This window comes from Zingiber officinale, chromosome 5A (assembly GCF_018446385.1).
Source record: "Zingiber officinale cultivar Zhangliang chromosome 5A, Zo_v1.1, whole genome shotgun sequence".
NCBI classification, from domain to species: domain Eukaryota; kingdom Viridiplantae; phylum Streptophyta; class Magnoliopsida; order Zingiberales; family Zingiberaceae; genus Zingiber; species Zingiber officinale.
The window spans coordinates 94,600,182-94,611,040 of record NC_055994.1 but is presented as its reverse complement, the minus strand read 5'-3'; the positions used below and the strand labels follow the sequence as shown (position 1 = coordinate 94,611,040).

General features: G+C 35.7%; 1 non-coding gene across 1 annotated transcript; it reads right to left on the bottom strand.

The window, feature by feature from the left end:
* Window positions 1-857: 857 nt before the first annotated feature.
* Window positions 858-963, bottom strand: LOC121983464. Its single transcript, XR_006112515.1, has one exon. It is a non-coding gene; the product is annotated as a small nucleolar RNA R71 (small nucleolar RNA).
* Between the last annotated feature and the right edge of the window lie 9,896 nt (window positions 964-10,859).

Sequence of the window (10,859 nt, the reverse complement as noted above, 5' to 3'; positions counted from 1 at the left end):
TAGACTAAATATAACTTTTCTTTTTTTTTTCATTTGCATAGTTGAATCTAATTTTTAGAATTCTATTTTCATAACTTTTTCTTGTATTCTTTTCTACTTCTTGCAATTCTAATTCTGCACTTTTAATCTTCTAACATTCTAATCTAATTTTTCTCTGTTTTTCTTGTCTTTGATTCAGTTTCATTCTTCTTTCTTTTTCTTTTGTAAACATATCTTGCAATCTTGTTCTTGTGTATGTGAAGATTAAACGTCGTAAAGGTCTCAAGAATAACAAGAACTTATAAAAACATTAGTTGATTAGCATATGAATTATTATAGATATTTTTCTTTTTCCTTTTGTCTTTTCTTTCTTGTTTTCATTATGCACTTTCTTGCTTACAATTTAAATTCTGCATTTTCTTTCTTGCTTTTCATATTGCATTTTATTACTTGTCTTTGATTCTTTTTATAATTTTTTTTCTTCCTTGAATATCCATGAGCACTAACATGTCAAGCAGACCCATAAGAAATTTTTTACACCCTTTTCTGCAAGATTTTTATCTCTCATTGTGCAACCTCAAATTGAAGCAGAAAGTTTCCAACTAGACCCAGAGTTAATTTTCATGATAAAAGGTCACAAATTTAGAGGAGAAGTATCAGAAAGTCCTTATCTACATCTTGAAACATTGTTAGAGATTTGTGATATGGTGAAATGTGAAGGAGTGTCAGCAGATGCAGTTCGATTGATGGCATTTCCTTTTAGTATCAAGGATAAAGCAAGGACTTGGTTATATTCTCTCTGTTCTCAAAGTATCACAAGTTGGGAACAATTGGAGAAGCAATTTCTGAATCATTTTTTCCTCCAAGCAGAACAGTGTATATGAGGAATTGCATAACAAATTTTGCTCAAGCATATGGAGAATCATTATTTGAAGCATGGGATAGATTCAAGAGTCTTCAAAGATAGTGCCCTCATCATGGTTTTGAAAAATGGTTGATTCTGCACATATTCTATGGGGGAATTTCTTTTTCAGACAAGAGTATATTGGATTCATCAGCTGGAGGTTCTTTTATGGATAAAAGTGTAGATGAAGCATATACATTATTTGATCAAGTGACATTGAACCTCCATGAATGGTCAAACATAAGTTGGATGAAATCTCCTTCAAACATTCAAGAAGTGCAAGTCATAAATGCTATGGAGCCTGTCAAACAAATTGTAACTCAACCATCTATGAGTCTTGAAAATCACAAGTCACAGAACGGGGAGTTCAAACATTTGGGGGCAAAAATTGAAAGTATTATTTCAAAATAGTTTAAAGAAGATCCCCCTCCTTCGCAGACAAGATCTAGTGAAAAGTGTGATGATGTTGGGTTGAGAATTGGAAAAAATCATGAAGAACTTCTGAAGAAGGACATGTTTAGAATTGAGGAGAAGAATAATAGAAGATCACAAGAACTCAATTCCATTTCTCCAAGAAGTTCCCAAAGGCCACAAGTATCTTTCCCTCAACGATTGATCACACCAACACTAGATAAGCAAGTTGGACCTTCTCCAAAAGCTCAAAGGGAATTTGGGAAAAAGGAAGTTAAATCTTTCTCAGGACCTTCACTAAGGGTTCCTTTTCCACAAAGGTTAGTGGGGGTCGATGAAAATAAAGACTTCGGCAAATCCTGTGACACTAATATGGTTGAGTGCAAATTTTTGAATGTATATGAAGATGAGGACTCTTCAGATGAGGATTTTATTGATAATGCAGTGGTAAATAAGTTTTCAGATCTATCTCCAAATTTTATAGAGTGTTATAGTGACATTGAATTTTCAGATGATGAATGTGATGTGGTAGATCAACTTAAAACTGCAAGTGAAGTTATTGATCCTCTTGTTATTGATTCTCCTATTGAGGATATAGATGTTGGTTTATTTTTTGATGTATGTATTGATGATGATGATATGGAAGAATGTGTAGGGAGCTGTGTTGTGGAAGCAGCATCTCAAGAATTACCACCTTTGTCCACACAACCCTTAGAGATTGCAAGATTTGAGCATGTTGTGGAACAATGTGTAGGGACTCATGTAGATATGGTTAAGTCTCAAGAATCACCATCTTTGATATCATGAACACCTGAGCCAGAGCCAGAACCATCATTTGATTCAGAGGAAGTCACATCCACATGTTTAGAAATATCAGGTATTTCTCAGCAAAGTAAGGTTAGTATTTCTTGTGATCTTTTGAAAAATTTTATTGAGGTACCTATTATTGACTTTGTTGGATGTGATTCAGTTTTTATTTCTTATTCTGCTTATCTTATTATGCTGATGGCTCTATCTTATCTAATATGTTTGTGGGAGATTTGTATTTTCTTTGCATGTGCAGATTTCACTTGGGCTAATAATTGGAACCTCACACTGAACCGTCTTCGACCACCTGAAAGAACTTCAAAGAAGACGAAGATAGAGAGAGCAATACTTCATTCTGTAATTCCTATATTGAAAGCCCTCTCCATAATAAGAGCCCTTGTTAGGAGGGTGTTGAAATATCTTACCCCTCTAAGAGCGAGATTTAGATGAATCTAATGAGGTGGTCGAGCTAATGACCTTAAACAAGCGCTTCTTGGGAGGCAACCCAAGTTCAATCTTGTTTTCATTATAATTTTAGTTTCTTTCAAATTCCTTTCTAGTTTCATTTCTTTCCTCATAATAAGCTCATACCCTCTACTTGATTTTTCTTGTCTATCATTATTTTGTAGAATTTAAAGTTGTGGAGGAATGTTAGTATTGGATAGAGGAGTATCTTCAAGCACATGAATGTCAACCATTGGAGCTCATCACTTGGTAACTCCTCTAACTTCATAAAACCTCCTCCATATATCATTTCTAGTTTTCATTGGGACAATGAAAAGTTTAAGTCTGGGGGGATGCATTAGATGCATTTGAATTGCTTTGTTTGTTTTTGTTTTTGCTTATGTCTTGCATTTTGTTTTGATTTCTTGTGCTATTCATCTTGAGAGCATCGAACTTCACTTATATGCTTTCTTGTCTTTAAGTGAAAATGTTATCACGTTCATTATCTAGATTCATGATGTTGTAAATGATGCTAGTAGTATGCCTAGTGTATCTCTTTTCTCTATCTTGAGTAGCATGGAATAAGCTAAGTATCATTTGGAGATAGGTTTTAGTCTTGGCTTAACCTTAAGGATTTTACTTTCACTTCACAATACTTGAGTTTGGATAGTTGATCTCATTGAAATAGTCATGATTCATCTTGTTTGTTTAGTACTTGGTTTCCATGGTGATTTCTCAAACTTCATTTTGGTTATTGGATGAGGCTCAAGTCATGTAAACTCATTTAGAAAAATCAAAGTATCCCAACAATTGTGCTAAAAGTACATTTATAAATAAGTTTTGCACAATGCAAATACTTATGAAAAAAAGTTAAAAAAAATAGAAAAAAAGTGAATAAGGGATATAAAAAAATAGTCGTCGTGAGTGGAATCTAACAAGTTACCCCTTTGAGACCGAGTTAGGTTACTGGAGAAATGACTGTTTAGCTTCTCTTGAAATTGAGCACGCCTTTGAGCCCTTGGGTTGATTGAGAAAAATGAACCAAGTGTGTGGCAGGTAAGTGCCTATCACCGGTTACGTGCCTATCACTGGAAACATTAGGAACTCATTTGAATGACGAGTTGATTAGGACATAGATTGAAATTTGAAAAGTTTGGGTCACTTTTTGCACTGTGCACAAGAGACTTATGCTTGAGCCATTCTTGATTTATTTCCATGATCATGCTTGTTAACGAAACTTTTTGATAGAGTTAGGAAAGTACCTTAGGGATTATGAATGCATTGTAGAGCATATGAATTTAGATTGCGGCGTTTTTGCTTGAGGACAAGAAAAGGTTTAAGTCTGGGGGTGTGATGTGCGTAAATTATATACACTTTTATGCATGCTTTGACGCACATCTACTTGTATTTCATCAGCATAATCTATGTTTATTGCACCCTATTTCATTGTAATGTCATACTTCCATTATATTTTGTTCGGAGATTTACTCTTTGCTTATTTTGATTGATAGGATGAAATTTGGAGCAAAAACGGAGCTTGAATGAAGTCTAGAGCTTTTGGAGTGTCATGGGTATGCAAAAACATAGTTTTTCCAAGTTCTGGCCATGTGGAGACCACACCCCCGTGTGGAGGCCGTGTGGGGGGTGTGTTGAGGCCATGTAAATGTCACACGGCCGTGCAAAGGCCGTGTGAATGTCACACGGCCGTGCGAAGGCCGTGTGGAACTTTCAGCACTACAGATCAAAAGTAAAATGACCATAACTTTGTGCTTGGTTAGAGTTATGAGCCATTCCAGATATCAAAATGTAGAGAACTTCAAGATCTACAACTCTTATGAAGACGTCAATCATATAAAACCAAGACTTGAAGGTCTAAAATGCGTTTCTATGTGACACGGCCATAGCACAGGGCCGTGTGGAATTCCTGCACTGCACACCAACAGTAAAACAGGCATAACTTTGTGCTCCATTGGAGTTTTGGGCTGTTCTTTGAACCAATTTGTAGATAACGTCAGGATCTACAGCTTTTATGAATATATCAACTAGAGAAAATCCCATCTTGATGGAGTAAAAGATGTTGCAATAAGACATAACTATGCAGGGCCAATCAAGTGGTGTGTGAGCCACATGGCCATGTGATGCAAGGGGGTGTGTGAGCCACATGGCCCTGTCATGGGGAGATGGCCTGGCCATGTGGTGGTACTCACCCATGCAACTTCAACAGAGAAGGGGAGGAGCATGGTCGTGTGAGCATCACATGGCCGTGTAACATATCCAGAGGCCAAGTTTGCCTTGGCCGTGTCCCAGACACGACCGTGCATGAGTTCCAGAGCTGGAGTTAACACAGGCCGTGTAGATCTACACGGCCGTGCAAGGATGGCAGAGGCAGAGCATGTCATGGCCATGTGCACCACATGGTCGTGTGAGACAGGCAGAGAGGGAGTGAACCAGGTCGTGTCCCACACACGGCCAAGTCCTGGGGTCGTGTGCCACCCAAAATTTCCCCTCTATATAAGGGTTTCTTCCTCATTTGAAAGGGGATCTTCTCCCTTTTTTTTTTGGGGGGGGGGGGGGAATCAAGATTTGGGGCATTCCTCCACCTTCTTGGAGGGATTTCCGGCGATCTAAGGGCAGATCTTCATCGTTTCGACTCCGGGGAATGAGGATTGGATCCGAAGACAGTTCTTCATCGTAGATAAGTTTTTGTTCCCTTTCTTTCTCAGATTTGGGATCAAGATGCTTGTATTCTCTTTATCTTTGGATTTATTTCCTGTTCTATGGATTAGATCTCTTGTTCTAGGATAGAGGGAGTATTTGTAATGGAGATTTGATGTAAAACTCTTGTGAATTTGTCAATTTCCTATTTCTATGATTTTGCCCTGTTTGTATCTATTCTTTCTTGTGTGGATTGTTGTGATTAGGGCTCAATTACCATGCTTGATTGAATGTTTGAATATCTTGTGGATCTTGTATGGAGTGCTTCCCATTCGATTTTCTAAGGGACGTTCGTGACAGAAACATGCCCGTGTAAGGACGTTTGAGGGGTAATCTTGAAGGGAAAATTAGGTATTTCAAGAGGGTAAGATAGATTGTATAGATTATATATAATATATCTTGATGCAATTGAGGGGGTGATGAATTCTATGTTGATTATCCGAGGGACGCACGTCACAAGCAAGCCCGTGTAAGGACAACATAGATTCATTCCTAATTGATCTCTTTTATGTATAAATTTCAGTCTTAGGCCGGTTGTCTATTGCAAGAGAGAACCGGCAACCTTCTACAAATGATGGTCAATTGAGGAATAAGATTTGATAGATCATTACATTGAATAACATTACAAAGAAACCAAAACTCCTAGAACATACCTTTACCATTGCCCTTATTCTTGTTTCTTATTCTTTCATTTCTACGTTCTACTTTGTATAGTTGCATTTAGCTTTTGAAAATCAATTGATTAGTTGTTTAGCTAATTCGTGTTGAGACATCTTTACTGCTTATTCCAGTCCCTGTGGATACGATATTTTTTATTATTACTTACGACATTTCCGTACACTTGCGGAGAGTCAACATGGATCCTTAGATTGGTTACCTCAAGGAGGTGGATACCAAGTAAATTCTAGTGTTAGTATTGCTTTGAGTTTTCCACTACAATAAATCATCAATGAAGCAATTGGAGCTAATCACCCCTCTCTAGCTCCTGGAGTGTCTTAACAAGTGGTATCAGAACAAGGTTGCTCTTCATTCGACTAATTACCGAGTGAGCAACGAGCTAGAGGAAGAAGAAGTTTTGAAGCTTGAAGCCCTAATTTCAACAAGTCAAGAAATTATCATTCAAGGAGCTTAAGTTCAAAAATGGAGTGCCAAGATGGATTTGGATATGATATTCGAGCACCTCCACCATTTGGAATTGGAAGCTTTGATCTTTGGAAATTAAAGGTCAAAAATTTTTCATGATGGAGATAAAGCAATGGTTTGCTCTAATGGAGGGATTTTAAACTCCAATTGATGGGAATAGAAAGCTCCTCAAGAAAAAGAAATTAAGAGAGTAGCAAATCAAGAGGTGTGAAGCAAATGACAAGATAACCAAATTATTGGTTAATTTATTGTCGATCACCCTATTGTGCAAAATTAGGGAGTATCAAGAATGAGTTATGGAGTAAATTGACAAAGATTCATGAAGACCCATCATCAATTGAACACAACAACAAAGGCAAAGAGGGAAACTCTTTGTTTCATGTGCATGAGGATTTAGAGGTTGAGAGGTGCTCAACATTTGAGAATGAAGTTGAAGGGGCATTTACCTCAAGGATTGAGGGGAAGTGTCAATCATTGATATCGAAGCAAGAAGAAATTTTTACTTCCGGGTTAAATGAAGAAGAGTATTGTGCCACCCCTACAAACAAAGAAGACATAAAAATTTTAATTTATAAAAATAAAAATCATATCATTTTCTTTGAGTGTAGGGAAAATAGACACCACAAGAGCAAGTGTCCAAATTTGACGAAGAAGAAGGGTCAAGTGGCACCTAAGGTCAAAGAAAAATCAAAATAAGTTGGTCCCATGATACGAAAGGGCAAGGAGCACATCGTGTAATTTTCTTGTAATCAAAGAGGGCATTATTGTAACCAATGTCCAAAGTAAAGAAATCCAATCAAGAAGAAAGGAGGAAGCTCAAGTTAAGGGGGAGCTTCCAAGGGCAAGACTAAGGTACCACTAGTTAATGATACTTATTTAAAAAATGATAAAAAAAAAAACATGCTAGAAATCATTTCTATCATTTTAATGTGATTTATCATGAAAATAGGAAGCATGAAAAATTTAGGAAAAATTATAAATCTTTTCATGCTAGGACTACCTTACCCAAAGATAGGAAGGTAGAAAATGGTTTAGAAAAGAAACCAAAACAAATTAGATATGTGCCTAAAAATAAGAATATCCAAGGAAATAATAGAAAATCAAATTTGAGGATTTAAGGATAGATAATCAAGTCTTGAGATTAGGACTTGATAAATTAAAAAAGACCCTTAAGAAAATGACAAATGAACTCTTAAGGTCTAAGAAGCAAAACCTAGGGTTGGGAAAATAAGAGTCATTCAATGGCATGAGAGGTTTGGGATACAAACCAAAAGCCAATAAGAATGTGCCCTCGTACCATAGAGTTCCATTTGATTATAGAACTAACTATATGTCTAGGAGTCAAACCAAGGTTACAAGGGAGGTTATCTCTAGAGTTAACCATTAGGAGACTAGTGTAACAAAGGCTTCTAAGAAGCCTAGAAAGGTATTATGGGAAGTTATTCCTACTGAATATTTAGAATACCCAAGGAGCACTAATATTTTTTAGGTTCCTAAGAGTGTGTTCTCTACATCCTAGATGAATTTAGAGCATGTCAACTCAAATTAGAAGGGTAATTAACCCAACTTTGATAAAGTTGGCACTTTAAGATATTTTTAAGGTATTGTAACACCTTGAAAGTGAAAGGTTTAATTTTTATTCTTGAAGAGTAAAAGTGTGCCAATATTTTTGAGGAATTAATGATTAAATTGATATAATTTGGTGAAAAGTCAAAGAAATGTCAAGTTAGGATTTTGACATTTTCTTAGGGAGATAAGGGCAACTTAGGCTTATTTTTAATTTAATGATTAGTTAAGTGATACTTAGATAGAGAATCTAGATATTTTATTTGTGCTAAAATTATCATGTTTTGTGTGCCCTAACATATTCCATCACATCATATTTTACATTCATATTTGTTATGAAAAATGACATATGCCATGTCATACGTGTATCATTATTTATGATAGTTTTTCTTTTAAAAAATATTCATTTTGATGTATGTCATAATCATTTTCATATATTATTTTAATTTCTTAAAATTAAGGGCAATAACATCAATTGACATCATAGGTTAGATGATCAAAGCTTAAATACCTAGTTAAAAATACATGATCCCTTAGTTTTAAGGAAAATTCATTTTACATCTCACGAGACCATAGGTTTGACTTGTATATGTTTTTGAGACATATTAGATACAAGTAAGATGTTAGGAAGGTGAACAAAACTCAAAATATTGATTTAGTGCATCCTTTTGAGTTTTAATTTCATCAAAACAAATGATTATGTGAAGTCCAATCATTGAAAAAGCATGTGTGCAAGTTGTACACATTTAGCCCAAAGAACATGATTAGAAATTTATTTTGAAAATTATTTTAAAAAAATTTGGTGAAGTCTATCTTTTGATAGAAATCACCATTGATTAGTTGGAGACAAAGTAGAGTGAAACATTCAAGTTTTTCAATGGTTTCTAATTTTGTATCAATCTTTAAAAATGAGAATTATTTTCTTTGAAAACTATTTTCCCTAATAGTATATGATATAAGTAATGCTTATATAAAATTTCATGATTTTTAAAATTTTATAGAATTATTTATAAATTTCTAAATTTCAAACTGAAATTGAAATCAGAAAATTAGATATAGCAATCGATTGTTGTACACCAATTGATTAGGCAATGGATTGGTGAAGGATTTCCGTGAGCATTGAGGCTATGGAATAGATCAGGTGATTGATTAAGTAGGAATAATCGATTAGAGGAATTGATTGGCTTGCGGTAATCGATTGATTCCCAACTTTAATTGATTCAGAGAGGCTATAATCGATTAGTAGCTGAAATCAATCGATTAGAAATGTTGATTTTGATTTAAGTGGTTTGATTTTAGTCCATTAAGCCATGTTTAGTCAGTTAACTATCTCTAATCCTCTAAAGTGCTTTGATAAGTATTTAAGGATAATTTTCTTGATGAAAATAAGAAAGGAATGGTCAAAGGGGACTAACTTGGAGTTTATGAGGAGGTTTAGTTTTAAAGCTGAACTTTGAACTTCAAAACTTCAATTTTAAATTTTCTAAAGGTTTAGAAACTCTAAATTATTGTTGGTGCAATGTAGAAACTTAGTGCATGTTTTGAAGAGGAGGTCTTCCATAAAAGCATGATTTTTTATATATAAGGATGAAGAAACAATGGAAGGTAGGGAACCTTCATTGTTATTAATGCTCGAGGATGAACATTGGAAACAATGGAAGATTGAAAATCTTCATTGTGATAAAGTTATGCTCAAGGTTGAGCATAAGATATAATAAAAGGTATGTGACTTTCATTGAGTTCCTTTGACAAAATTGACTCTTAAGGTGAAGAATCTTTTATGTGTGTCAAAGGAGGAGAAAATATGGGGTTTAATTTAGAAACCCATATTCATGTATTTGGCATGGGAATTGGACTAATATGGGTTAGCCTAACTTAAACATATTGTCAAACATCAAAAATGGGAAGATTGTTGGGAGATTGTTGGTGCAATTGTCCCTGAGTCAATGTTCACCAGTTTGACTAAGCTTGAGGGGATTTGAGTTTGAGTTTTGATATTTAGATAATAAATTTAGAAAATATGTGAAAGAGGTTAAGTAGGTAAAAGTTGACATGATGCTTGATGATATGTGAGAGGAAAGTCAAGTGGTCGTGGAAGATCAGATACTTAACTAGCAAAGTCCTAACTTGAGGGTTAGGGAAGGAAAAGTCTAAGTGGATCAAGAAGGACTGCACGTTGGCAAGGAAAGTTCTAGGCAAAAGAAAGTTCAAGTAGGTCAAGGAGGACCGCACGTTCATAAAGGGAAGTCCTAACTACGGTTAGGCAAAGAGAAGTCCAAGTGGGTCAAGAAGGATCGCACGTTGGCAAGAGGAAAGTCCTAACAACCACACGTTGGCAAGGAAAGTCCTAAGTAAAAGAAAGTTCAAGTAGGTCAAGGAGGACTGCACATTGGTAAAGGGAAGTCCTAACTACGGTTAGGAAAAGGGAAGTCCAAATGGATCAAGAATGACCGTACGTTGGTAAGAGGAAAGTCCTTATAGGCGCAGCGGGGACTGGCAAGAGGGGGGTGAATTGCCTGCAGACAAAAATTATACCCTCCTCAAAGCTTTCTAACTCTTAAAATAAAGCAACAATATAAAATCAACTACAGAAATGAAAGGAGATAGAAATTAACCTAGTTACAACCAAGAGGGTTGTTAATCCAGGGCAGTAAGAAAAGCGCAGTAAGAAAAACTCCTTCTCAGAAGGCGGAGAAGCCTTTTACACTTTGACAGCACAGTAGTTGCTTAAACAGAGATTACTAGAGTTGTTATTTCGTTCGTATTCGTTGTACATCAATAGCTACCCGAGACCCTCTTTATATAGGGGTTCTAGAGTCTATATGTTAACCTGATCTTCGGGATCAAGTTTGACTCGAGAGGGATCGGTCGACCGATCCCCAGGTTCGGT